General features: G+C 51.6%; 2 long non-coding RNA genes across 11 annotated transcripts; one reads left to right on the top strand and one right to left on the bottom strand.

The window, feature by feature from the left end:
• Positions 1–3659: 3659 nt before the first annotated feature.
• Positions 3660–18011, bottom strand: LOC311439802. Of its 9 annotated transcripts, none has more exons than XR_014695006.1 (7): positions 17871–18011; positions 16164–16484; positions 15725–15862; positions 7714–7834; positions 7100–7248; positions 5977–6000; positions 3660–5509 (listed from the first exon to the last, which is right to left on the bottom strand). It is a non-coding gene; the product is annotated as an uncharacterized lncRNA (long non-coding RNA). The 9 variants fall into 9 exon arrangements; XR_014695010.1 differs by adding an exon at positions 17184–17342 and having other exon boundaries at positions 3660–6000; positions 17902–17992; XR_014695012.1 differs by lacking the exon at positions 17871–18011 and adding exons at positions 17184–17342; positions 17440–17852 and having other exon boundaries at positions 3660–6000.
• On the top strand, positions 16010–18855 carry LOC311439803. 2 transcript variants are annotated; one of them, XR_014695014.1, is made up of 3 exons: positions 16010–16101; positions 16866–17070; positions 18240–18855. It is a non-coding gene; the product is annotated as an uncharacterized lncRNA (long non-coding RNA). The 2 variants fall into 2 exon arrangements; XR_014695015.1 differs by lacking the exon at positions 18240–18855 and adding an exon at positions 17188–17324.
• Positions 18856–26984: the final 8129 nt, after the last annotated feature.

Here is a 26984-nt window from a genome sequence, read left to right as displayed (position 1 = left end):
CGGCCGCCGCCGCCGGGGATTTATATGAATGGGAGGCCGGGCCCTGACGGCACTGCCCATATAAGGGGAGTGACGCGAGCCGCGTTGCCTTATATGGGCATCGCCCGCCCCCTTCGCCACGCCCCCCCGGCGGGGTTTCCCCTCCCCGCCACCCGGCGGAGGGTGGGGGCTGCGGGCGGTGTTAGTCAGGCTGGGGGGCGGGGGGGGGGGTAAAGGAAGCTGAAAAACGCCGCAAAAATCCTCCAGTCATCGGGCCCGGCCTCCTCGCCCCCGTGCTGAGGGCCGGGGGGCGAGGGGGAGGAGGAGGAGGAGGAGGAGGAGGAGGAGGAGGAGGAGGAGAAGAAGGGAGGGAGGAAGAAAAAAAAAAAAAAAAGAAGAGGAAAAAAGGAAAAAGGGGAAAAAAAGGGGGGGAAAAAGAAAAAAAAAGGAAAAAAAAAAGAAAAAAGAAAATTAAAAAAAGAGAAAAAGGAAAAATGAAAAAGGGAAAAAAGGAAAAAGGGGAAAAAGGAAAAAAAAGAAAAAAGAAAAACAAAAAAGGGAAAAAGAAAAAAGGGGGAAAACGGGGGAAAAGGAAAAAAATAAAAAAAAAAGGGAGAAAAGGAAAAAAGGGGGAAAAAAGGGAAAAAAGGGAAAAAAGAAAAAAAATAGAAAAATGAAAGAAAGGAAAAAAAAAGAAAAAAAAATAAAGAAAAAAAGAAAGAAAATAAATTAACAAAAAAAAAAAAAAGGAAAAAAAAAAAAGAAAAAAAAGAGAGAAAAAGAGAAAAAAGGAAATAGAAGAAGGAAGATGGGCAGCACTAGGGCAGGTTTCCCACAGCAGGCTACCCAAAGGGTTTGGGTTCCCTTTATCCTCCCCCCTCCCCGTTGATGTCTGCCTGGCTGCGGGGCACTGCCAGCTCCAGGCCGGCAGTTGGGTGAGGAGCAGGGGATGCCCAGCGCTCGTCCCCGGGGTGCTGGAGCCCTGCAGGTTTGCGGCCTGGCAGCAAAGGGGGTCACAGCTCGGTGGGGGGATTCTGCAGAGGGAGCGAACGGCACGGGAGGGCTGGTCGGGAGCGCGGGGCCACCTGCAAGAGGAGAAGTGCTTGGGGGTCTCATGGCTCCGGCCTCACAGCAGGTGTAGAGGCTGCAGGACCATGTCGGGGGCCCACAAACAAACACCACGGCAGAGCTCAGGCTGCACCTGTGGCCAGGAGTCACCCCGCTGAGATCCATGGGAATTGGGGGATTTGGAACTTGCCCTTTCCATTTAAAGTGCTCAAAGTGGCCAAAAGGAGAGGTGGCGACCCCTGGAAGAAGTTGGGCAAAAGGATGAGCTCCGGCCAAGCTGATGACAGCCAGGAAAGATTCCGGCGGGGCTGTCTAAGAGCAGGGTGTCATTTGTTCTGATGGTGCCCTGCAAGTATGCGCACCTCAGCGGCAGGCAGGAAGTGCCAGCCCTGCCTCAAATCGCCTGCAGCTGAAGCAGAGAGGCAGCAGGGACCGTGCAAGGAAAGCGTTCGAGCTGCTGGAGGGAACGGCAGCACCCGGTTTCAAAGCACCTCCTCTTCTTCCTCTTTCAAGGCCCGCGCAGCCCCCGGCTCGCTCCTCCTAACCTGACCTCCCCCCCCCAGCTCTGCTCTGAGTCAGTCGGGTATGAGACGGGGCGAAAATAGAAGGGCTGGTGGGTAGGTGCAGATGTTCGCAGGGCGGCCCGGCGTGGGGGTTGGCTTCACCCGGCCTCGCGGCGGCCCCGCTCCAACCTTTCTGCACCCACCACGGGGACAGCTGGGCATCGCCTCCAGCCGGATTTGGTTGCTCCCCACCAGGAGAAGCGTTGCCACCACCGCGCCAAAACCCTCACCTTTATGTCACACCATGGGCAGGCCAACTCCCCCTGAAGCTTTTTTAGTACAGGTGGGGGATCTGGCACCCGAGGGGGGAAGGTTTGCTCCCACTCACACAAGAAGGAGCCCCCGGCACGGCGCGAACACAACCTGCGCTTCCTCCCTCCCTGGAGGAAGGAGGGGGCCAGCGCGGTCACACGAGAGCATCATTTCCTCTCAGGAAACCCAAGCGCACGGGGAGGGGTGGGAAGGAGAGTTTTTTTTCCCCCCCCTGAGCTCCCCGTGGCTGAAACAGCAGGCTGAAGCTGGGGGGGGGTGAATTTTACCAGCCCAAAAAATAAACTCCCCGGGGAAGGCTCGCTGCTTGGCCTGCAGTGGTAACAGGGGGTGTGCTCCTCGTGGGACGTGACCTGCAGCTGACCTTCCTCCTTTTACACACCTCACTCGGAGCATCCAAACAACTGCCTTTCAGCAGATTACAGCTTTGCTTTTGTTTCTTACTGGAGTGAGTCATGCCCACCTTTTTTTATTAGAAGAAAATAACCGTGCCAGCAGCAGCAGCACCAACGCTTCCCTCCCGCTGCAGGGTGCCGGGCGCCCAGTCCCCGACTTCTCTGCCCACCAGCTCCAGGACTCGGTGTACTCGGGAAGGATGAGCCATCGGGCCCGACATTTCCCTGCTGGAACTGGTCCTCAGGTGGTCAGGGCTCCCAGCAAGAGGGCAGAAAGGTGTTGGGTTCGTGTAAATGGAGGAGGCTGAGCGGCTTTCAGCACCTCTGCTTTGGAAAGGAAACCCCAAAACCCCTCACCCCGATGGAGCGCTCCACATCATCCCCTCTCGGGTCTTTCTGCTCCTCCTCCCGCTTCCCTTTGATACTCTCCCAGGCTCCCTCGTCCTTTGTCTTGGGCTTTTATCGGGGCTTTCAGATCAGCTGGTCCTTTCCTTTTCTTTCAGCCTGTATTTCCCCTAACCTAGTTCATTCTTCCCCTCTCCCCTCCCGGCTCATTGTTCCTGCTGCAGGCGAGGGGCTTTCTCACCAGGCCTGGGCTCCTGCTGCAAACTGCCGGTCCCTGCCCCAGCTGAAATCACTCATCCATGGGGTGGCAGCCAGTGGGCACTGCTAAAGAGCAAAATGCTGCTTTTTGGAGGGATTAAAATTCAATATGAGCTTCAAAAAGGGGGCTTAGGCAGATAAATAAGTAAATAAACGCTGTATCTTTGTGAGCAAAAGAGAGACAGGATTGGCCAAGCCCTGGGACTCTGGGCTGGTACAGAGTACCCTAAATAGCACGGTGTCCAAGTTTGGGGCAAGAGCTGCACCACGTCCCTGCCAGGGCATAATCCTGCACCCACGTCCTCTGGGTGGCTGTGAAATGCAAGAAATTGCTTGGGTGAACAAAGCGCAGTACCAGGCAGCAGAGAGGACGGGTTGGCATTTCGTTAATGTTACTAAGTTTTCCATAACATCAGCTTCTAATTTGGAGCGGCTGATGTCAAAACACTCGCAGCACAAGCAGTGAGATAAGTCTGTGCTGGTAAGTGGGAGCTGGGGGACAGGTTAAGTCATATCCAGGGCTAAGGACAGCTGAGGAAAGCTGAGATCCCAACCAGGTCATGATTTGCTCACCATTGACAGATTCCAACTAATCCACCCTGGCTAAATATCTCCCAGTCTCAACAGAATAACCCATGGTCAAAATCTGATTGAAGGTGAAACGTGCTGTCAGATACAGACACATGGCAGACATCGCCCTCACTTTACGATGTGATCTGCTGTAGAACTGGAACACCTTTTTCCCTAGAAAACTTGTAAAAAATTACTAACTGCTTGGGCATTTTCAATAAAAAGAGTTCATGCGTATTTTACTTTAAATCTACATCCTGTAACAGATCTGTAATTGCAACTATTCCCAAAGAAGTAGATAAAAACTATGTAATTAGGAAGACACCACAAACTATGCAATTAGGAAAACCCAGTTGGATTTCGGTTTACTGTGCCCCGAGCATCTCTCAGACCTGGCTTGTCTTCCCAGCTGTGCTGCTGTGGAGCAGACCAGAGCTGAACAGTGCATCGGCTCGACGGGGGCTGTCTGCACTCAGTGCTTCTGAAAATCAGGCTGGAAGTAAATGTTGGGCTTTCCAATGTCTGCTTTCCACCTGACTCACACCTACCTGACTCCCCCACAGCTGCAAGCTGCTCTCAGCAGCCACTGCCAGGGGTGCAAGAGGAGTACAGCGAGCCTCACGTCTCGCTTTAGGAGCCACTGCTCTCCTGTTCTGGCCATTTTTAAAGCCGGGATTCCAGCTATCTGCACGGCAAGCCCGAATTTCTCCTCTTGCCTGACATGGCACCAGAGCCACACCGACGGAGCACTCGCAGGAACCAGCTATGAGCATGAAGAAGGCCTTCTTCCTATCTGCCCCCACATGCCATCCCTGGGGTAGCCGCAGTAACGGCTTACACGGGAAAATTATTTCTGCAGTTGGCTGCCTTTAATGTGAGACAAAGCCCTTTTGTTCTTTTATCAACTCGCCAGTTCTCATTTTGTTCTTTCCTCTTCCTGCTGCTGTTTCCCCGCACGCATTTCTCCTTCTTGTCCCGTCTCTTCCCTTTCCCTGGAGGTATTTCCCAGGAACCTGCTCCTCTTCCACGCTGCTAAGCCCCCCGTCCCCCCATCAGCATCCTGCCTGGGCTCTCACCCACATCTCCTGCCGGTCCTGCCCGCCTGCCCCAGCTCAGCCCCTGCAGATCCCAGTCCTCGTGTGTGGCCACTGCTTGCTCAGACTGCAGGGAGCCATCAAATGGCACACAATATTCCTGTATGTGCAGCGTAATTGGCTATTTGGAAGAGCGTATCTTGGAGAAACGCTGGCTGCTTTGGTCCAGATCTTTTGGAAGCTAATCTTATCATCGCTAAATCTGATTCTCTCTGCCTTGGTCTTTCTGGCTGACTCATTTCTTAAGCACCAGGTTGTTGCCTAGAGGGTATAATCACGTAAATATAATCCAGCGCACGGCGCGTGTTACTATGCCCACTCCACCAAGAGTACAGCTCCTGGGTGCAGGAACGATTTTCAGGCTCCAAATGGAGCAGCTCATGCTTTGAGCCTAGAATGTCAGGGAGCCATTTCAGCGGGCTACTTCGAAAGAAGCCAACAAAATCATCATATCCAGTAAAAAAAGCATTGCATTGCAAAGAGAAAACAAACACAAAGCAGGTCTAGGCCTTGGCTGGCTGGCTGGAGAAGAGCAAAGTGGCAGCAGCCGCCAATAGCCGCCAAGGGGAAGGACCTCCTCCTGCACTGGGGGCACCACAAGTCAAGACGAAGCTCAGGGACAAGGGATGTTTCTGGGAGGCGAGGACACGAGCAGTGGCAGTGCTGGTTGTGCTTCTCCACCTCCCAGGGCTCCGAGAATAGGCTGCACAACCGCCTGCCCAGAAAGACTTACACAGGGCTGATCCTGCCCCGGGGTAGGGCCGGGTGACCTTTCGAGGAGTCTTCCTACAAATCCTTGTTTTACAGGCTTGTGTGGAGCAGCGTGTGACTTGGTAGCTCTCCCAAAATCTGCTAAATGACAAAGGTAACGTGACTTAATGACTTGATTAATATCCTGTGTCACTTCTGTTAAGCGTCCATCCTGCTGGAGCTGCTCTGTGACTACTTCGAGTGTTGTCTCCCTCCGCTGACGTCGAATCATCCAGAGAAGGAAAAAAAACACATTGATTTTTTTTTTCTTTTTCCAAAATAGTCCCAGTGAAGTGAACTTGTAAAAGGGAGGAAATCATTTACATCTCACGTTCATTTCTCCTAGGCTCCCACTTGCTTAACCTCATTTAAACTTTGTATCAGCTTATGACATCCGGTGAAAGTACACTGCAGCTTATTAAAATTTAAAGCTGTTACTCCAAGGGAAAACACTGAAAGCTCTTTTACAGATTAGCCAAGCCGGCAGGATGTGGCTTCCACATTGTATCATTTTGATGGCACGGCCCTCCTGAGCATCTTTATGAACCAAAACTTCCCCAGCGCTGCTGGCTCGTTAGAGATTTCGTTCCTCTCACGGAAGTGCTCTGTGTGGTAAGGGTGTGCTCGGCCCCAGCGCTGCTGGCATTTTATGGGCAAAGTAAGAGAGAGGGATCGTATACTAACCCTGTAGAATATGGAGTCCCAAAGCTGGGAGAAAAAAAAAAATAATAAAACAACAAGGAAACCTTGAAGAAAATAGGGACCTCAGCAGTGCTGCCTTGGGAATCAGGACATCAGACGCATGTTGCACTGGCTGAATCCCTGACAGCTTCTGTTTGCTTACTGCACGTTTCTTATCCACCAGGAAGGGGAAAAGCTCTTTGCTTGGGCTGATTTGGGAAGGTCTTGGGCACCTGAGCCTGAGAGAGCCACAAAAGGGTTTTCCCTTTGGGAGGTCAATCCCAGAGAAACCGGTCACTGCACTGTGATGGCGTGCACATCGCACCTCCTTTATCCTCACAGCCCCAGGAACAAACTAAGGGCTCCTCAAGCTTTTCCAGGAATAAAATAAGCAATACTGCTTCAGGGCTGTGCCTGGCACTGCACCTAGCTGTGAATTCAGTGACAGGACCCCCTCCATCGCACTGTGTGCCCCCCAGAAATGCCAGCAGGCCGTCCCGGCTTCCCACCAAGAAACACGCTTGGTGCAACGCCTCTGAGCGCAAACCCGCACAGAGAGCAAGGGAGGGCAGCCAGGGATGTGGAAGGGGCTTCCCTCAATCCTGTCCCTCATTCTGGGGGGGGAAAAGGGGCATTGTCGAGCAGCAGCAGGGTGAGACAGTCACAGCTGGGCTGGTGCTTCCCATATGGTGGCACCATATGGTGACTCCACCTCGTCACAAGGTCGGCTCGCCAGGACCGCCTGCGCATTTCCCGTCCGTGTGTTCACAGAGGGGAGAAGCCACAGGAGAGCTACATACAGGTTAGCAATACCCCGAGTGATTCCCAAAGGCAGGCCAAGTGTCTGCTTTCCCTCCCCGCCCTGGCCTGCCCGAGCCACCCTGATGGCCCAGAGCTCCTCGGAGGGGCCGGGAGCAGAGGTGCAAGTCCTCCCCTGCCTAGGGCAGACCTACAAGAAATTTGTCAGGAGGAAGATGTTTCACTGTGCAATTTCCTGCCTGCCCCAGGTCGGATTATCATTCCCAGGGGCTCAGCCCGACCAGCTTTGGATCCCTTCACCAGGGGTGGGTGGGCTCACTGCCCCCAGCAGCAGCAGGTAGCATCCTTCCCTAAAACAAGCGCTCACCTCCGCACTGCTCAGCCCAGACTGCAGGGACTGGTGCTGGGAGCTCGCTGCAGGCTGGCCCTGAACAACAGGGCATTGTCCCTCCCCGCAGGAAGCCCGGCCTCATGATGCAGAGCAGGACAAAGGCTCGATTTTACCCTGCAAAAGAGCTGGAAACCAGGAAGGGGCCTGAGGCAGCCGTGCTCCCAGCCGGGTACACTCGGGGTTTGATGCAGCCGGGCTGTGGGTGAAGGGGGGAGAGCGGTGACACACAGCAATGAGCCCCGGGACAGGGTGGACAGGGATGGCGTGGGCGCCCCGCTGTTCCCATCCCTTCTGTTTCCTGTGGGATGCATCGACAGGGAACTGTGCTACATGCTCTGTAGCCAGACACGAACATGCTCATTTGGGGTTTTTAATGCTTAAGTTAAAGGCTCCTTTCAAAGCCACCCTGTTGTGCAACAGTGGGGAAAAAAAAAAAAAAAAAAAAAAAAAGGGTTGAAATTGAGATGGTAAGGGAAAAATTGTGGTGGTGTCTGCATGAAAGTGGGCACAGGGAGGAACAGATCACTGCATATGTATCAGAGAGAGAGGAGCTCAGGCAGGCAATGGTGGGGACCACAAACACATTTCACCTGGAGCTGGGCTTGAAACTGTTGTGAGAAATGTCTTCCTCCAGCCAGAAACGGGACAGCTTTCCGGCTCGCCAGATAATGAGAACTGAGGCTGATCCTGATGTCCTCCAGGCTGCTGTACCTGGATATAAGCACACAGATATGCAAACCACCCCCTGCCCACCAAAAAAGAAAACAAACCACCACCAAGCAACCACCAAACCCAATTCACTCAATTGAGGCCGGGATTCAGCACCCATCTTCCACAGCAGGCAATTTTATCCACCAATCCACTTTCTATTCACTGCGGACTCGGCACGGGGCAGGATGCATTTTCCCACCCCAGCCGTGGTGGCAGGACTGTTGCAGCACACGGTTACGGCTGTGCCTGGCAGATCTCAGCCTGCATCAGCTCACGCTGGGCACACGGAGAAGCCCCAGAGCCCATCCCACAGAGGTGAGCAGAGGAAGCAGGCACTGATCTGACCCCCTTGGCTCCCTGGGGAGGTGACCACGCACCCCAGCAGGAGCCCAGCCTCCCCAGAGATGCTCAGTAAGGACTTTGCTGCAGGTGCTTCCCTCCCTCGCATCCAGGCAGCTCAGGCACCCCTGTGAGACAAACCAGAGGAATGACTGACGTGAGTTTTGACCCTGCCATGTGGGATTACCAGGCAGCACGCTGCTGTCGTGTCAAACACCATCCCTTTAGCTCGCCAGCAAGTGCAGGTCAGTGGGAGACAAAGCCCATTAGCACGCAGTTGTGCTGATTTTTCCTTGCTGTTAACTGCTGATAGATCCAGCTTGTAGCTGTGTCTCTGCCAGCACACAACAGACACATCAAGATATGGGAAATCTCTCTTTCAGCTCCTTCAACTTTTTTCCTCCATGCATTTAGAACAGTTCAAGGCAGGCTATGGAAGCAGAGACTGGAGGATGTCAGACCTACATTTTGGTATAGCAGGCTTCTGTCTGTGTGATTAACTGCAAGGCTGTTTCAGCTGAAACGTGCATTGCAAAGGATTTATACAAACTGTAATTCAGCTCACACGGAGGCACTTTCTGTTGCTCTCACGCAGGAGGACCGGGTTGCATCTGTACAGCAGGCTGCCAGACAGCTTCTGCTGCAAATGCTGCAAAACTGAAAAACGCTGGTGCTGTGGGCCTGATTTCTGCAAGGTTCCCCCTAACAATGCGGTCCCAGAAGGGTTAGCTGCACAGTGCATATTCCTCAAAAGGAATTTTCTATTTTTGTTTCCTTCCTCCAGCAGGGGATTCCCTCTAAATTAGCTGCAGGAGAGAACTTGCTACGGAATCGGAGGCAGAGGAGGAGGAGAGTGTTGAGGTCAAGCCTTTCAAGTCGGAAGGGTTATGGCTCAGCAGCCAGTGTTTCGTCCACCACTTCCCTGGAGAAAACAAGCTGCAGGTCTGTAGAAAGTTGTGCTGGATTGCTAGAGTTTGAGCTTGAAATACTCTCCCTCGACTGTCCCTCTTCCACTGGACGTGGTGGGTGAGGCCAGCACAGAAAGGCAGCGAGGGGAATCACAAGTCAAACGAGTTCATGGGAGAAACGAGCCTCACAATCTCAGCAGTAAGGCCGCCAAATCACTGGAACGAGCTACCAAAGGAAGTGGTGGAGCTTCCCTCTCTTGATGTCTCCAAGCCAAGAAACGCTGTAGTCAAGTACAAGCTGTGGGGTTTGGCTTGGGAATAACCGGGCCGGGCAGTCATACCTTAAAGGCCATGAAACCGCATACGCCATCCAAAGGCGCGGGGATCACATGGGCGTCCCATGCTCAGGCACACTGGCAGCCCTCTGCATCGTAACTACAAATAACCCGTGTTTTTAATACTTTAGACTTGCCCTTTTATTACTGTGAAACGAGGAGGCGGAAGGAGCACATCCTTTCATGGGGGAGATGCTGTGCTCCCCCGGGAACGCAGCTCCTTCGTGGGTACAGCGACGTAAAGGCTGGCAAGGACGTCCTCCTGCGTGCTTGCAGCACCAGTTGTAAACTAGCTGAATATTTTTAGGATAAACTCTAAACGTGTCATCAAAGCATCCGATTCTTGAAACGCCGGGTGCAAGAGCAAGGTGGTGGCAGCAGGGTGCTTCTGCCAGCCCTGCCCTAGGGGGAACCCACGTCTCCAGCCCTCCTGGTGGGAATGGGGGTCCCACGGGCACAGGGGGGAACTCTGCAAGTCATGGAAAGTGCCAGAGAGAGCCAGAGATGGCACGATAAGAACAGCAGGGTGTCACCATGTGCCTGCTCCTGCAGTCACGCTCTCAGATAGCGATTCCCACCGCTTTCGTCAGGGTCTCCAGCAGGAGGAGGAACGCCGGATCTGGCCCAGCATGTGTGATACTATCAGTGGTTCATTGTCACGGAGCTGGGAATTACTGCCAGCGCGTTAACACCCCTGGCCACCCACGCTTTTATCCCACACCATCACACACGCACAGAGCTGCTCCTCGCTGCTACACCTGGCACAAATCACCAGGACACAGAGCCTGGCGCAGGGCCCCTCGCTCTGGGCACCCCGTTGCCATCCGAGAGGGGTCGGTCGGCAGGCAGAGCAGCCAGGCTCCCCCCAGTTTGTTTGATTTCAGCTGTGGTGCAATCCCACAGTGGGGTGAGGGTGCAGGATTTCATCACACACCCACTCAGCCCCACGCTTTCTGCCCCCAGCCTTGGAGGATCAGCACACCCACAGCACCAGCAGCACCCAACACCCACAGCTCTCAGGGCTGTGCAGAGCTGGGCTCAGATCCTTGCATTTATTTTCACAACAGAGCCTGGAAAGATGCCATGTGCCCCTCTGTCACCAGGGACATCCAGCCTGAATCACCTCCTTGGTCTGCTCCCATCTCCCGTGAGAAAACGCTCGCCACACGTTCATCCACCTTCACCTTCTCCCCTTGCTCTCCCCCGCGGCAGAATCCCTCCTGGATCTGATAAGAGCCTCACCCTCATTACAGCAATTAATTAGCTGGAGCAGCATGGCACTGAAGATCCCCAAACCCAGTAGGCCTGACGTTCCCTGTCAGTAATTCCTGTATCAGGAGTCAGGCTTTGCTGAGATCTGGGTTTTCCTGTAGCTGTGATTCGCCCCTGCTGGCATCCTCCCCTGCCCGCTGGTCCTCCGGGGGCATATCTAGAAACGAGAGGCTTTGGGCACCTCCGCACTGCCCTGGTATCTCTCCAGAAGAGCCTTTAAACCAGCGCGGACACCCTGGGCATTTCCCTGGAGGTCTGGCTGCCTGCGTGTCCCCATTTCATAAAGAACTGAGAACCTCAGGGGAGTGAAACCAGAGATGAGTCAACACTTGCAGAATAGGACCCAGGGGAGCTGGCGCTGAGAGGAGGCATGGCTGGGTGGGTGAGGAGTAGGCTGGCAGGGGCCAGGCCTCTCACCGGGAGGCTGCTGGATGGAGATGGACCGAGGAGAGGTGGGCACAGCCTGGGCTGCTGGGGCTGGGAGCACACGGTCAGCCAGCAGAAGCTGGAAGCAAGCACAAGGCCATGGGCTGCCTCTCGGCCTCGGTGTCTAAAGTGGAGAGCACAGCGAAGCCAACAAGCTTGTCTGCTGGGTCTTTGGGTTGGAAATGATGGGAAGAGGGAACAACCCCGAGGCTTTCACAGCTCAAAGGCCAACGCAAAGCACAGCGGTGCTGCAGTGGCCCCGTGGCCAGAGAAGGCAGAGAGGACTTATCTGCTTACAGGAGTTTGGGTGGGTTGGGCCACGTTGCTGCCTTCCCCCTGCTCCCCAGATCCCTTTGGAAACCCTAAGACAGGCCAGGACTAAGCTGGATGATGCCAGGTCCTTCCTCTCCATCCCAACCTCCTCCACTTCTCCTCACGGTGTGAGTTTCACCCCTTTCTCTGCTCTTATGTGACCCCCACGCGTGTCCCCAAGTTGGGCAGCATCACCAGCAAGCTGCAAGCACCCAGCCCAGGCCCCGTGGCTCTAATTGGCAACAGATGAAGCCAGACTACTTCCTGAGAGACAAGAGTTTTAACAATCCCTAAAGCCTCTTAGGCAGCAGCAATATCCTAAATGGGAGCTTTATTCTCCCCACCACTCAACAGAGCCTGCATTCAGATATGAAATGCTGAAATTCTCACTCGGGAGCCCTGCTGGGCTCTGGGAACCCTCCCTGCAGGCCTGGGGTGTCTGCAGGAATAGTGTCACATGGATGAGCCGCAGGACATGGTGGGGACAGGACAACCCCAAGCAGAGAGCTGGTGGTGGGACTCGGAGGTCCCACCACACCTGATCCTCCCCAACCAGGGCCTACTCCCAGGGCCTGTGCCCAAACCCCAAAAGAGGTGACCATCGGTGAGCCAGGATGTTTTGCTCTCTAGGAAGTCAGATACATCCCTAAAATTGCAAAACAAGCGACAAGGCAATGCACCCGCATGCTGCCGATGGGGCAGCAGGAGCGATGCTGGGGTCACTGCAGCCTCCCCGCGCATCTCCCCCAAATCCAGGCAGCCCACACAGCCCCTGCCACTGCAGGGTAAGCTGGTGGCTACCAGGGCTTCCCGTGAACTCCTGAGCTCCTCACATCTCGCTGCTCCCACCGGTGGCCGGCAGCCAGCTGCCAGCACCGAATCCGGCTCCGACCTCGCAGCAAAGCCAGCGCGGCCTTACTGCCGCGGGAGTTAAAAGGAAAGGGGGGGGGGGAAATATAATGAAAGAGCCGCCTGGCCAGTCTAACTGCATTTGGTTGATCTGATTTCAGGCGTCTGCTAAGACACAGCATGCTTAGTTATCATAATCAGCTTAGCGCACAAGGACAGCGTTAACTAGGCTTTAGTGGATTAAAACCTGCCAACTAATTCCTCGCGCCTCTCCGGCCAGCACAAGGGGGCTGAGCCCCCGTGCTTTGCTCAGAGCATGTTAGCAGGCATCAGATGGCAGGGAGCACCTGGGGAAGGCTACAAAGGCCCTATTGATCTGTGAGCACGGCCAGCAGTCTCGCAGAGAAAAGGCTGAGGAAACGAAGGGGCTCGCAGCCCCAGCGCGGGCAGGTTAACGCAGAGCAGAGCCCTCAAAGCACCGGCTGCACCCAGACAGGTTCCCTCCCATTCCAACTGCTTGCAGCTCCTCCTGAAATCACCAGCAACAGGGCTTAACATCAGCTGCGAAATCCAAGCTAAATGGGAATCTGCAGATAAAACACGCTGTGCAACCGGACTGGAGGTGCTAGCAGAGATGGATACGCTGGGGGCTGGGGGATACAGTAATGCAATGTCTAAGTCCCAAGGAACAAATGTTCACCATGGTGGAGCCACATCAGATGATATGAGAGTGAGCAAGAAAATGGAATTTCACCTAAACCTACAGAATAAAATGTAGTGATGAAGTTATGCTTGCCAAAATAGATAAATAAATAAAAATCCCTACAGAGGAGCAAGGCTGGAAACATCAGTGTCCATGAGAACACCCCAGGGCAAGCCCAGGTCTCTCCAGCACCCCTACCGTGGGGCATCACACATCCTGCAGCCACTCACCTAAGACTGGGCTGTCTGGAGTCTCTGTAAAGCACAAGGCATGGATCTAACTGGTTAAGGTGCTGTGAAGGTGATCGCTCTATAGGAAACTGCTCCACATCACAGCTAACTGCTGCTGGTAGTTTACCAAAAGTCATTTGAGACAAGTTTCTTACTAGAACCTGCCATATCTAAGTCAATCCTAAGTGCTACAAACACTTGCTTATCAAACAACCCAATGCATGGCAGGAAGGCACCCAGATCTGCATCGAACCCACAGGTATTATCTCCTCCATCCTTCTCAGGGAAGCAGTGGCCAGACCACGAAGTGGAAGAGGCTGAGATGCTCAGAGCCATGCTGAAGCCTTGTCCAACCCTCTCACCATCCCACCTCCACTTGTGTCTGGACTCACATACTGCTCTGGGGTCCTGGGAGCCTGGATTTAACCACAAGACCCCAGAGACCCAGCTGGCAGGGTCAGGCCCAGTTTTCCACCACGCGTGAGGTGCTCTCCCAGCCCAGCTCCTGCGGTCCTGCAGGCAGCCTCAAGGCAGCTGCTTTGATGGGAGACACATGCAAACCATGTCCCCTGCAGGCTTCGACATGAGAAGGGAACCAGAGCCCCGGTGTAGCCTCTTTACATGGAAACCCCACGCTGGGGGACAAGGGGAAGTAGTTGCCTGGGGTGTTTGCATGGCGCAGACACTGGCGCACTGCTGCATTTCACAACCCAGCGCAGGCAGAGCCAGGTGCTGGCTGTAAGCTTCCCCTCCCTTCAGCTGAGCCTCCACCTCCTAAAATCAGGGATGAGCTTTGATTTCCCCGTAACACCCACACCTCTGCGTGGAGGTGGGAACTGGTGCTCACCGGGTGGACAGGAGCTGCTGCTCCTGCCCACACCCCATAATGCAACATCTGCTGCTTTCCCCCATGGGCCTGCTCCCTGCGCTGCAGAAAGCCCCGATCCCAGAAGGGAGAAGCAGGTGTAGATGGGATAGAGCAAAATGGCCAAAAAAAAAATAGGCCCAGGGATCACTGAACCACTGCAAGGACCTGCAGGGTGACCCAAGGTTTCCCCACCGACCTTCCTGCTTAGCCAGCTCAGTTCTTCCATCGGTCAGCGCGGCTTCTCTCGGTGCAGACACACCCCAGAAGGAGGTGAAGGAAGTAGGAGAAGGGAGGGTCATAGCCAGACACTAAGCCTTCACATTGCACCAGCTCCATTAGCCCAACCTGGCCGGTTGCACATTCCAGGCCGAGTTCCTTGGCAGCGGTTGCAGGGGGCCACCTCCAGCACCCAGCTGGGGCCAGGCTCTGTTTGGTGGGCCTCTGTCCCTGCAGATAAAGCACACGCTTCACTGCTGCCTCCTCTGTAGGCTGCTGCTTCATTTGCACACCTGAAACAGGGGGAAAAGCCTCCGACTGCCACCTCTGCTGGGGCTGGGGAGACCTCCCATCTCCGTACAGCTGGTTACAGACACTTGGTCTTCTCCCCTCCTTGTATCTCATTTTCCCTACCTGTGCAAAGGGGCAGTGTTTCTCAGAGCACAAACCTCTTGGCGTTGGCAAAATGCTTCTCGTGCAAAGCCCAAGCACAGTGTAGGAGAGTTTATTGCCCCTTGAGAGCAGTGCATGGTATCAGGTGTTTAGAGCACAAGAACTGTCTGTGGACTTTTGGTAGGGTAAAGTCACACCCCAAGACTGGTCTCCTGCATGCACTGGTCCTGCAGAGGTGTGGGAAGGATTCATCACCCAGACATGCGCCAGGCTGAGGATTGTTATGATTAATCTTTCCCTGATGTGGAAGTATTAAGGGGCTGCAGCCTTTGGCCAGACTGGCAGGAAGCCATGTACTGGGTAAACAGACCCTAAAGCCCATTTCTGTCTCAAGGTGTTTATAACCTGGGGTGCTCTGCAGAAGTCCCATACGCAGCAGTGGAGAATCCAAGGAGGTGGCATAGTAGTTAAACATGAACATGGAAAATATTCTGGGCTACTGCCAAGCTGACTTTGCATACCATTGTGAAGAATTTGTGGGTGATAAAGCTAATGGGAGTTTGTAATGCCTGTGTAGGATGGATCCAGCATCCTTCCCAAGCTGGGGTGGCACAGTCCAGGTTTCCCAGTGCATTCACAATACGAAGCCCTGCTTCGCCCTCCAGCAAACCCCAGTTAGCATCCACCTCTCGCAGAACATGCTCAGCCAGCTCTGCCCTCACACAGCAGCTGCGTGACCCCTGTCCCCAGCAGCCCACGGTGAGCACGCAGCCACCCTTCCCACCCAGGAGCCACCTCGGGGCACTTGGACAGCACAGCACTGCTCATTTAACAGCCAGCTGCTTCCCATCAGCCAAAAATACTGAGCCAGCCCTGCACAGGGGAGCAGAGAGAACTGAGCATCCCTTAGCCCACATGGAAGCAGGAGGACAAAGAGGTGTCCTGCATGGCCCTGCCAGCTCCTGCTGACACTACCACCACGTGAGCCACATGGATAAAACAGGCAGCTGCCTGCTTGCTGCCAGAAATCAGCACTTACGGCAGTGAAAATGCAGATGGAAAGCTTTCTTCATCTGCAGCATCTTCTGGGGCTCTTACAGCACTAGGCACAGCAGGGCTCGGTGGTTGTTAGGTTCTTCTTGGTGTACTCTCTCAAAAACAATCCCTTAATTACATCCTAAATTAGAAAATAGAAAGGAGGGGTTCAAAATAGGGAAATCCAAACTGTTTCTGCTTCTCAGTTGCAGAGAAACTCCTGAAACCCTCTTTGGAGGCTAAAAACCCAGCTGGCGCGCTGCCCACCCCTCTTGCTCGCGTGGCACCGCAGGTGGCCGGGCTCCCATCCCCTCTCCTGCACACAGCTTCTCAGCATCGAGCAGCCCAGCTTAAAACCCAGTCAGTCACTCCATCACCACGGTGAGCTTTTTGTTTATTTATTTATTTCACTAGGCAATGATTCATGAGGCTGGTTCTGTTACCTGATGCATGGTATTTGCAGAGAGGGTGGACTGGCTGTCAGAGCAGGGCTTTGCTCCTCAATCTGCTTTCAGCTTAGCATAAAATTTATCTGCTAATGAGCAAGCTACTTTTTAAACCTCTCCTTTGTTTATCTATTTATTTATTTTCGATAGTTTAGATCAGCTTGCACTATCTGCTTCTCTGTAATGGGGCTGGGCTGTGGTCTGTAGAAACTGCTTTCCCTTTTCAAAGGCAAGGTGGAATTGGGACCACAAATGAATGCCCCTCCCTTTTTAAAAGGTCATAAAGCTTCTTAATTCTGCTTCTTGCTGAGCTGGGTGCTGTTTGCAGTAAAAAATAAATAAATATTTTAAAAAAATCATAAAATAGGCACAGGCAGAGGATAGATAGGTGAAAGGGTACTAAAATCAGTGAAGTGGTTTTTAATAGCTAAAGAATTAGCTTGGGAAGGCCGTGTAGGATCGGTTGTCCCCTGTGCAATGGGCCAAACCTCTCCTGAGCGGAGATTTTAGCAGTGCTCCAAACATCCTCTCTTCAGAGGAAGCCCTGTTCATTAATATCCTAAAGGACATAAAAGCTTTTTGCTTGCCTTTCGGTGGGGTGGAGAACAGAAGTTATTTCAGTTGTATAAGCAGGATCCCAAGATAGCTGTTATTTCCTTGTGGAAAAATGTGAGCTCAAAGCTTCTGTTTTTAATCCAGAAGGAGCCTAGGACTGTCTAACACCATGGAAGAAAGAAACAGCCACCCTGGAGAGAACAGGGGTCCCTCCAGCAAATGAAGGCACATGTTCCTGTGCAAGAAGCTAGGAGTAACCAGTCCCAGTACACCTCTTCCAGAGCTCTCACAGCATCTTCTCACATGTCACTGGTTTGGGCTGCAGAGGCCTGGTCCATAATCACCCACAGTAAGAACCAACCATTTATCCCCATTGTTTTTTTTTGTTTGTTTGTTTTTGTTTGTTTGTTTGTTTGTTTTGTTTTTGTTTTTGTTTTTGGCCTCTTTTCACCCCTCCTTTACCCAGGGGAGGATGTTTTCCCTCATCCCCTACATGTGGTCAAGAGGTGCTGTGGTCAAGGGAAGCAGCTACTCTAAGCTGCAGGAGCCAACTAGCAGCTGGTGAAGAGGTAAAAGAGCAAGGGCAGAGGAGCTTTCTTCAGCTGCTGCCTTCAGTAGGAACTGAAACAGGTCAATACAGAGAAACTAATGAAAATCCCACCCTTCATTAACATTTGCTTATGATATTGGCTCATCCTGAGTCATGACATAACTCTACCTGGTAACCCACATATTGTACACAGGTTACGTTTGCACTGCAATCAAAGAAATAATCGGTGAGATGTTTGCTGCAACCAGACATTATATAATAGCTGTGGCTAGTCTTACTGGCTACATGGGTCCAATAATTTAATATTTTCATGCTGATAACATAAGAGCAACCGGAAACAGGCAAGCAAAAAGAAACCACAGAAATCCTGTCAACAAAATCCTTTCCAAATAAAGTTGCACTGGTGCTGCCCTTCTACCTCAACACCTCCTCCTGTGCATCTCACCCAGGAACCCTGAGCACGTGCTGGGAGCACTTCTGACAAGACTTCAAAATCATTTAGGGGAAGAGAGGCAAAACAGGCTGCCCAGTCAGGGTTTATAAAGCATTTTCCTGGTTAAGAAATGAATACAGAAATTTTAAGTTTGGGTTAAGCTCACAGAAAGGCTCCATCAAGAAGGTGCAATTCACCTTCTGCTCTTGGCTGCTTGACATTTATGAGCTTGGTGTTCTCCAGTTCTCTGAGCTCCTAAGCAGAGGTACCCCAGAGACTGACTTATCCCATCCTAAGATAGCAGCTAAGAGGATGAGGTGGGCTGGCTTTTATAGGCACTTCTCTCCCTTAACTACAGGAGGAATTAAACCACTAGTTTACACCTCATGATTAATAGTAGGTGAGGAGAATCTCGTCGCTAGGTGCCCACATCTGTGTCTTAGGTGTGAGCTGGGTACCGAGAACCTCTGGTAGTGGGACTTTGGTTTTAATATGATTCTGGAAATATTCCTCTACGTCTTAACCTTGCTTGCAGCAAGAGGCAGGAAGCAGCAGAGCATGTTCCCTCCCAGCCATGCCCAGGAGCTGCTGCCGTGTGTTTCAGCCTGTGGTGTGAACTCCTGGCGCCTCAGGATGCTCGAGCACCACCAGGCCTCAGGGTGCCTCCGCAGGCCTCAGCCCCAGTCCTTCTGCAAGCAGGGAAGAGTTGTGTGTTTTGGGCCCAAAAGTTGTGTGTTGTGTGGCCCAAAAGGCCGGGCTTGGCCTTGCTGTGTAATCACAACGCTGTACCTGGCAAGGCGAGCCGAGGGGTCAGGGCTGCGGCTCAGTAAACAGGAACGAAGCTGGGAAATCTCGAAGACAACTGTAGAGAGGAGTTTTTCCACTCAAAGTTTGATCTATTATTGTAATGAACGTTGCATCCTGCGACAGGAAGGTGGAAAAATAACAGGAAGGATTCCAAGGAGAAGAGGACAAATCTGCAGTCAGAGAGAGCTGGGCAAAGAAACTCTCTGCAAGCTCATCAGCTTTGACTGAAAAATGGTTTTCAGCTCACCCTGCGTAATGAGATTTGTGTGCTGTTCGGAGCAATCATTAGACAAGGCAGTTAACTGGCTCTGTTATGTATTATGCTACAGGTGCAAGGTCTGGCATCCCACATAATTGATGCATAGATCTAGATTTAGTTTATCATCATTTTTTACATTAGCTTTCACAACAAAAAGAAGAGCCTTGTGGTTGCCCTGGGCTGGGCTGCGAAGCCAGAGTCACTTGGCTTTGGTGCTGATCCCTCGGCCAGGGGATGGGCTGGGGGCTGGCCAGCCTGCAGAAAGGGCTCACGGCTCACACAGCTGGGCAGTGCTGCACCCAGCTGCAATGAGCTGGGTCCAGTATTCAGGAAAAGAAAGAAACAGATAAGGACTGCCTACCAGCTAACCCTCTGAGGGTACATGGGGCACCTTCCTCTAGGGGTCCCTGGACTCTCCTCAGCTTTCTGGCCCCCCATAACCAGATCCAAGACTATCCTGAGGAAGACTAGGGATGGAAGCCTTTAAGAGAGTCATGCCCTTGGGGTTTATTTGGACAAGTGCAACCTAGCAGCTGCTTTACAGCAAACCAGGACCTTGCCTGCACTGGCATCACTCGCTGCATCCCTCCTCACTGCATCCAGCACACAGACCGAGGCATCTCCCCTCCATGCAGCCTGCCACCCCAGCTGTGCCCCACTTTGCCCAACAATCCCTGTGTTGCCCTGTGCCCGCAGCACGGGCCAGCCCCGGCTCAGGGCGGTGTGTCACGGCGTCCCACTGACCGTGGCTCACCTGCCCTGGCAGAGTGACCCACACCGCTCCCGTCTGTAAGCCGTGCAGCCCAACGCAATCCCCAACCCGTAATTAACGCCACTGCCGGGTGGGGCGTGGGGTGGAACTGCCAGGAGAGTGAAGAAAACCAGGACACTGAAACCAGGCTGGTGCTCTTCAGCACCACAGGTGCCTGTGGGCAGTGGGTGGCCGAACGGAGCTGGGCAGCTGCTGGCAGGGAGTTCCCCTTCCTCTTCCAAAGGGATCCCCCTTTTTGCTCTGCACATGTGCAAGAAATAAGGCATGAGGTATTGTTTTTGTCACTTACATCACCCATCTACCTTTAAGACAGTGTTTTTATCCTCCCTTTAGAAAGGAGAGAATGAGAACTCAGGTCCTGTACCAGCACTTCGTGTTGGAAGAAGGTGACACCACGCAGATGCTGCCCTGCCAGGCTGAGAGCAAATGCTCCTTTCCATTTCCATGGCAGAGAAGGGCTCTCTCAAAGCAGCATGAAACACAGCACCAGGCATATATTAAACGGCTTTAATTGAGTTCATCTTCTGCAGAGAGGCCCGAAGGAGCCTCTCGTTTCCTCTGTAAATAATCACAGGGATTTTGCCAAGGTCTCACCAGGCTGCGCGTGGCTGCGGCTCCAGCCACCCCTGTGTTTCCATCCCGGAGCACTCAGGAGGGATCATTTAGCATGATGGCATTTGCAAAGACAAAGCCCTGCTTCCTGTCACAGTGGCACATTCAGAAAATGTTTGACTTATGGGAGGAAGGGGAAGGAGACCTGCTGCTCTCTGCCCTCCATAGCTGCACAGCTGGGCTGCGACGAGACAGTGCTGTGGCTTCTGTGATGGACTAGGCTCACCTTAACTCTGCTCGTTTCCCTGTCCCTTGCAGAAGCGGGGGAGAAGAGAGCACTCAGGTGTTCAGTTTGTAGATGCATTAACATTTAAAGCAGGTTCTCCACTGATTCAGTAGAGCTTATTTTCCCCTTGTCAAATCTAAAAAAAAAAAAAAAAAAAAAAAAGTGGAAAAAAAACTCATCACTGTAAAGAAGCAACGTTTACCTTTTCCACCTTGCCAAGAAATCAGATATAAATGAGTTGGGATGCGGCTTTGCTGCCAGTTAAGTGTGTCAGCAGATGCCACGCACAGCAGAATCTGGCTTTGGTTCATGGGCTATCATGTCACCTGTCTTCAGCCTCCCCTGCTATGCTGGAACCACTGCAGCTTCGTGAGTGGCAAAGTAACATATGCAGGACCTCGGGTAGGTGCTGGTCTAAAATCAGCGGAGGTTTGTTGGTGCTGCTGCTCCTCAGGCAATAAGGGAAGCTGCCGTTGGCAGTGGAGCAGCTTGCTTCATCTTCAAAAGCCACGTTTCAGGAGTGCCAAAATGCAGAGGATCAGTGAGGCATGGCAGGGTGTAAATTCAGTCTCAAGACCGTGTGAAGAATAGCAACCAGAAATCCAGGGGAAATGACTGAGCTGTGGGATGTGGTTTTGGGGCTCAGTTTGAGGTTGGGTGCACTGAACTGTCCCCTTCAAGTCCAATACCATGATGGCCCAGGAGAGTTTGGATATATACTAAGGGGCATACATTTCCCAAGTGATCAAGTCTTTCCTGCTTGCAACGGGTCTTCTTGCAAAAGGGAAATCATTTCTAGATTACCTATGAAATTAGTCGTCATCCTATTGCTGCTCCAGAAATAAAGTAATCGTGGAGTAAAGCAAGAGACCTGAGCAGCAGTTTGAGAGCCTGGAGCAGAAGTCAAACCAAAATATCAGCAGAAGGATTCTCAGTTCTTTAAAACAAGGACACTGATTTTGCTCCCTGGAGAGAAGTATTCCTTTGTAATAAATAAATAAATAAACAAATAAATCATCATCTGCTTACATTTTTATGGCTTCTACAAAGCTGACTCATCTCTGATACCTATATGATAGAGTAGAAATGTTATTTCACACAGAATGAGACTTCACCCCAGATGTTCCCAAAGCGTTTGGTTATTTTTTTGTGCAGGCTCTGAAGGGTGGTGGTGAAAGGCTGGAGCTTGAGCTGGCAGCACTTCTGGAGAGCTGAAGTGAAAAGACACCAGCAAGTGAGAACCACACTGCAAATCTTGGACACGTTAGATACACTGAACCATTAAAAGCCAGCACGTTGCTTTCTTAGGCACTTGCTCCCATTCCTGTACTCTTTTCCGTAGTGTAAGGCAAATGTAAGGCCAGAAAAGTTGGAGGGCAGCTAACCTGACCCATTTGGAGTTCTCTGAATTCCTTCACCAGTCTCATTTTGAAATCCAAACTGTGTTGGTAACATCTAGCACCAATGATGCAAGTGATAAGTTGCCACTTTGAGCAACCTACAAGTTTTGCTAGAAGATCTAGCAAATTGCCAGATGCTGTCCTGGACAGAGCCTTTTTTTTTTTTTTTTTTTTTAAATGTATGAGGATACCAAGACTGTGTTAACACATGGAAAATAACACGTTGGCAAAACAAAGCTCCATTCACACATTATGGGCCAGGCTGGCTGGGCCAGGACCAGGTCAGACAGAAACAGCCCACCCTGTGGCCCTGTGAGATTTTCCCCAGAAACAACCATCCTGTTCCAAAGGTGTGCAGGTTTCTGCAAGGGCTGGGGCTTCCTCACCACCACTGGGCAAAATCCTGCATGGAAACTTTCCTCCCAGGCAGAGAACTGCAAGTGAGCTGGGGGGAGACGGAGATTTCTGAAGCAGGGTGTTGTACCTGTGTCAGGGACAGGCTGCTCCAAAGGCAGCCAACCTGTCCGGCCTTACTTAAAAATGTACCAAGGGTCATAGCCAGGCATCCTGTCCCTGACAGCAGCCACTCGCAGATGCCTAAGGAAGATATAAGCCCCAGGAAAGCCTCTAGTGACACTTCCTTAGAAATACCTGACACTTCCTGACCCAAAGATAGTGCCTCTGCATTTAATAGCTCTCAGCGGATTTTTCATTCAAGTGTTCAAGTTGTGTGGAAAAAAGCATCTCCTATTGTTTGGTCTGAAAAATGCCACCTGATACTTTCATCTGATTCTCCTTAATACAACAGCTGCTCCCTCGTTGCCATTCTCGTGCCACCCAGAAGTGACAAATCTATCAGCCCTCTTACAAGAGAATTGGACTTAAATATAGACACGAGTGAGCAGCTGGGCCAGGAGAAATGCTTCTCCTCCTTCTGTGCTCTCAGATCTGGTAAACTCTGGAAGAGATGTCCCAAGGAGGGACCATGGATAGCCTTGCCTTGCACCAGGCCACAAAGCAGGAGAGGATACGCTATAGATCGGTGCTTCCCAAACCAGTTTTGGTAAGGCTGGGCACAGCAAGGCCTGTGTAACCACACATCCCACTGAATACTGAGAGTGTTTGTCTGTGATGTCTACAAATGAGGCCTCTGATACAGACGCTCATGAAGATCAAGCTCTAAGAAGACCTACCGATCTTCTACAATAAAAAATGAAGGAGATGGATGAAGTCACAGATGTCTGGAATCACAGACAGCCCCAAACATCCCTGTCTGTTGACAGGGATGTAAAAAAGAAGAAAAGAAGGGAAGAAAAGAGCCCTGTCTGTCTTAAGGCAAGCAATGGGTGATCTAGGTGCAGGCAACCATCTTTTGTTTCTTCTGAATTTAAAAACATTGAGTCAGGTTTCAAATCAGCACGTCTTGCCATCTCTTTTTTTAGTGAGTGGAGATACAATCACTCGGCACCAGAACAATGACACAGAAACCTGCAGCAATCCTATGGGTGACAACACATTGATACTGGAGCTGCCTCCTACAAAAGCTCTCTGCTGTTAGTCATTTCTCCATCCACCTCCTCTGATCAACCTCATCTCTGCTACCCCTTCCATAGCTCCTTCTCCTGGGTGGGATGTCCCTGACATGGCCTGGAAACATCCGGCTGTGCTCTCAGGAAGCTGCAGAACCAGGGCAAAGCATGTCTTGCTGCTGAGCCCGCTCTGTGTGCACGTGTTATTTTTAAACCATCGTGCAAAAGGATGCAGTTCCATCAGCCAGGGCACGTTGGAGCTTCTTTGAGACAAGGCTTTGCATTTCAAAAGGCAGAAAACGTGGCATGTGCTAGGGCTGTTGCTGTGGCAATACCCTTGCGTAGTGTGTGCTGTAGCACCAAGTCACATGATAAATAAACACACAGCTACAACACAAATTAAACTAGCCCAGAGCAGCTTTTATTTAGATGGTGGAAATTTTCTTAAATTAAATGTTTTCTTTCAATATTGCTATGCGGAGGCAGAGTATGCTTGTTGAAGCTGCGATTGACTTAGCTGCTCTCTCTGCTGCTCTGCAGGGCTGGATCACCATCTGGACCATCTAGACCCAGAAGAACCAGGCTCCTGCTTGCACTAGCATGGAGGATCTGACTTAGTTCCCATGCTTGTGCTCTTGTGGCACTAGACACTGGCAACCCCCTGTGGTGTTGGGACTCATCAGGTGGCACACAGCATCACAGCACACTGCTAAATATCTGTGCTCAGTGCTCGTGGACTTACCTCAACCCTTCCCTCCCAGAACAGGACACTCTTGCTTCTTCTCGCTGCAGCAGATCTGTGAGCTCCCATTTCATTTCACCATGAAGTGTCTGAGGTCCCCAGACATGTCCAACCCCACAGCAGCCAGCAGCTGCTTACCTTTAGGGCATGCCATAGTCTTGCTTTGCATGTATCAGATGAGACCCTCAATAAATCTCCCTGGTAAGACCACTCCACTGTAGAGGCACTTCCTAAAGTTTGGGGACTGAGCAGGAAGGAGGATGTTGCACCGGTAAGGAAGGGGAATTCTCTTCCACGGGAAGAAAGCAATGGGGTCGAGACCCTTACAATCCTTAGACTTCCTTCCCTAAGCTCACAAATGGCATTGGTTTCCTCCCACAGCATCACTGATCTCCCACCAGCCCTGCCCTTCCTCCTCTGGAATACTCCCATGCTATCTCTATCCAGCCATCTTATCCTGAATGGCATCCAAAATCTTTTCCCTTCCCTTCCCTTCCCTTCCCTTCCCTTCCCTTCCCTTCCCTTCCCTTCCCTTCCCTTCCCTTCCCTTCCCTTCCCTTCCCACCAGCCTCTTCATTTCAGCCCCCATCTCCTCATTACTTTTGTATTTGCTCTGCCTAGCACAGGGATTTTCAAGGATGCCACACAGCACAAGATGTGTCTTTGCAGCAAGTGAAATCCCCCAAGGCACATCTGGGTGTCACAGCTACACAAGCAGGTGCCGTGGATAAGGCAACAACAACCCATTAAGTCAGTCACCCACAGGTGTGCGTGTGCATTGATTTGCATCCTTGCTTTGTATTTCACAGGGAAAAAGACAAACGAGCTCTTCTTTACTAATACTTCCTAAAAAGAGCCCTAAACAACAGCCTCAGCCTGCCTCCTTCCTGCTAGCACAGGCATTAGATCATGAGCCTCGTCCTGCCAATAATTGTGAACTGCCCACAACCCCCTGCTGAAACAGGTTGGAGAGCTTCAGGCCCTAAATCCCCCTCTGGGGTTTCGAACAAGTTTCACAAGACGGTTCAAAGATTCAGCAGCTGGAACAGTGATACGATGTCATGCGTTGCAGATGAAGTGCTAATACTTGTCCATAATGGATTTGCTGGGATATATTTCATGTTTCCTCCACCTGTTCCCTCTCTCTGGTGGAGTCCTTGCTTCCCCGGGGTTTTGTCTTCATAACTCACGATGTCTGCTTGCGAGGAAGCAGAGCTGACAGGGCCTGTGCTTGACCTCATTCCCTTACCTTACACTGAAACCTCATGTCATGCCAGAAGACAGCAGGGATACTATGTCAGCTTTCCCTGTCGACAGTGATAAGTACCCACAGCAATGCACAAGCTGGTCCCCTGTATGAAGCTATCCCACACACATTTCCTAATCATCATGGGAAAAACAGCGAAGGCACCACCAGGACCAGGAGATGCTCCGAGGCACTGACCGTACACTTTCTGTGGCAAGTGCCAGACGCCCCAGGAGCACTTCAGCAGTGACTCATGCCTTGGGAAAGGTCAGGCACAGCAGAGGGCATCTGCCCCATCACCTCCTGACACCGGGGCTAGGCAGGTCTCGGGGCAGGCCACGTGGTCTGGGGAGAAAGAAAACAGGCACAGCCTCCTTTAAGACTGTTATGCCAACCAGCTAATTAATAGTTAGTCGATTGCACTCTTAAAAGAAGTACGGTTAAAGGAGGACACGCAGTGTGTATCTCCTTTGCCTTAAAAGATGGTTATAAACAAATTTACATATTACACAAAACAGGACTTGGCTTGCTACGTTATGTAATTACTCGGACCAGCTGGTGGGAAGAAACCATAACCAACATCGAGCTTGGGCTCCACTGCACAGATGAATTTCTCTTTTCAGCCCCACATGCTCAGTCCTGGTCCTGTCTTTTTGTCGACGTACTCATCCTGCCAAGCATAAAGACCTCCTAGAAGTTTACAGTTAGGAGGAGAGAAGAAGAACGGTCTGCACTGCAGACAGCGTGAGGGGCAGGGGATGAAAGTTTAAATAAAAGGCTAAATGCTAAGAGCTCAGGACACCTGAGTCCTCTTTCTTGCTTGGACCACAAATCTCCTGAGCAAGTTTGGTTTCTGGCCTCACTACGTTCTTTTTATTGTTGTTGCTTTGTTTTTTATGGATGAAAACACCCCCCAAAAATCTGATGCTTTGTCCAAAATGCCCATGTAAAACTAAAAACTATATGGGATCCTACATCCTTAGATTAACTCCAGTGATAGGCTGGTACTTTAAACCATACATGGGGACTTAAGACTATATTTAAATTAAAAAAAAAGAGTGAAGACATGTAAGTGATGTGACAAAGTGTGTCTGTGGTCAAGCAGGGATCTAGCTCCATGCTTCCAGCTAACACACAGCTTACTTCTGAAAAGATCTGTCTATGCTTTTGTTTCCTAAGTATCAAACAGGGGAAAGGACTCCACATCTCGCAGGCATGAGGCAAAGCTACCCATGACAGGTTATCCAGGTTATAAAGGACTAGGGACTGGTAGCACTATCAAGAATCACAAACCGGTGGTTAAAATGACTGTTAAATCAAAATAAACCACAATAGAAGGAGGGCCAACCCTCTTCAAAGCTCAGTGGCATAAAAGCCTGGACTGCCACGATGGCTGTGACAGAAACATTTTGGGGCCTGCTCACTACAGCAACCAGCAGTGAAATGAAAGCTGAGCTTGCTCTCACATTAGAGGGAAGGCCTGTGGACTTAAAGTCATTTAGTCCGACCTCCTGTAAGGTGTGAGCTTTGATATTTCACCCAGTGTTTCCTCTCAAGCCTCACAGCTTGAGCTTGGCTAAAGCGCAGCCTCCAGAAAGTCTCGGCGTGGTGGGCCGAGGGAGGACCTGCTGCTGCTGCCAAAGGCCGTGCGAGCAGAGCCACCACACTTGTCAGGGGCGGAGGAGGC

This window comes from Aythya ferina (assembly GCF_964211825.1).
Source record: "Aythya ferina genome assembly, chromosome: 7".
Lineage (NCBI taxonomy): Eukaryota > Metazoa > Chordata > Aves > Anseriformes > Anatidae > Aythya > Aythya ferina.
The sequence above is the reverse complement of the archived record's forward strand: the minus strand, read 5'-3'. Positions and strand labels throughout refer to the sequence as shown.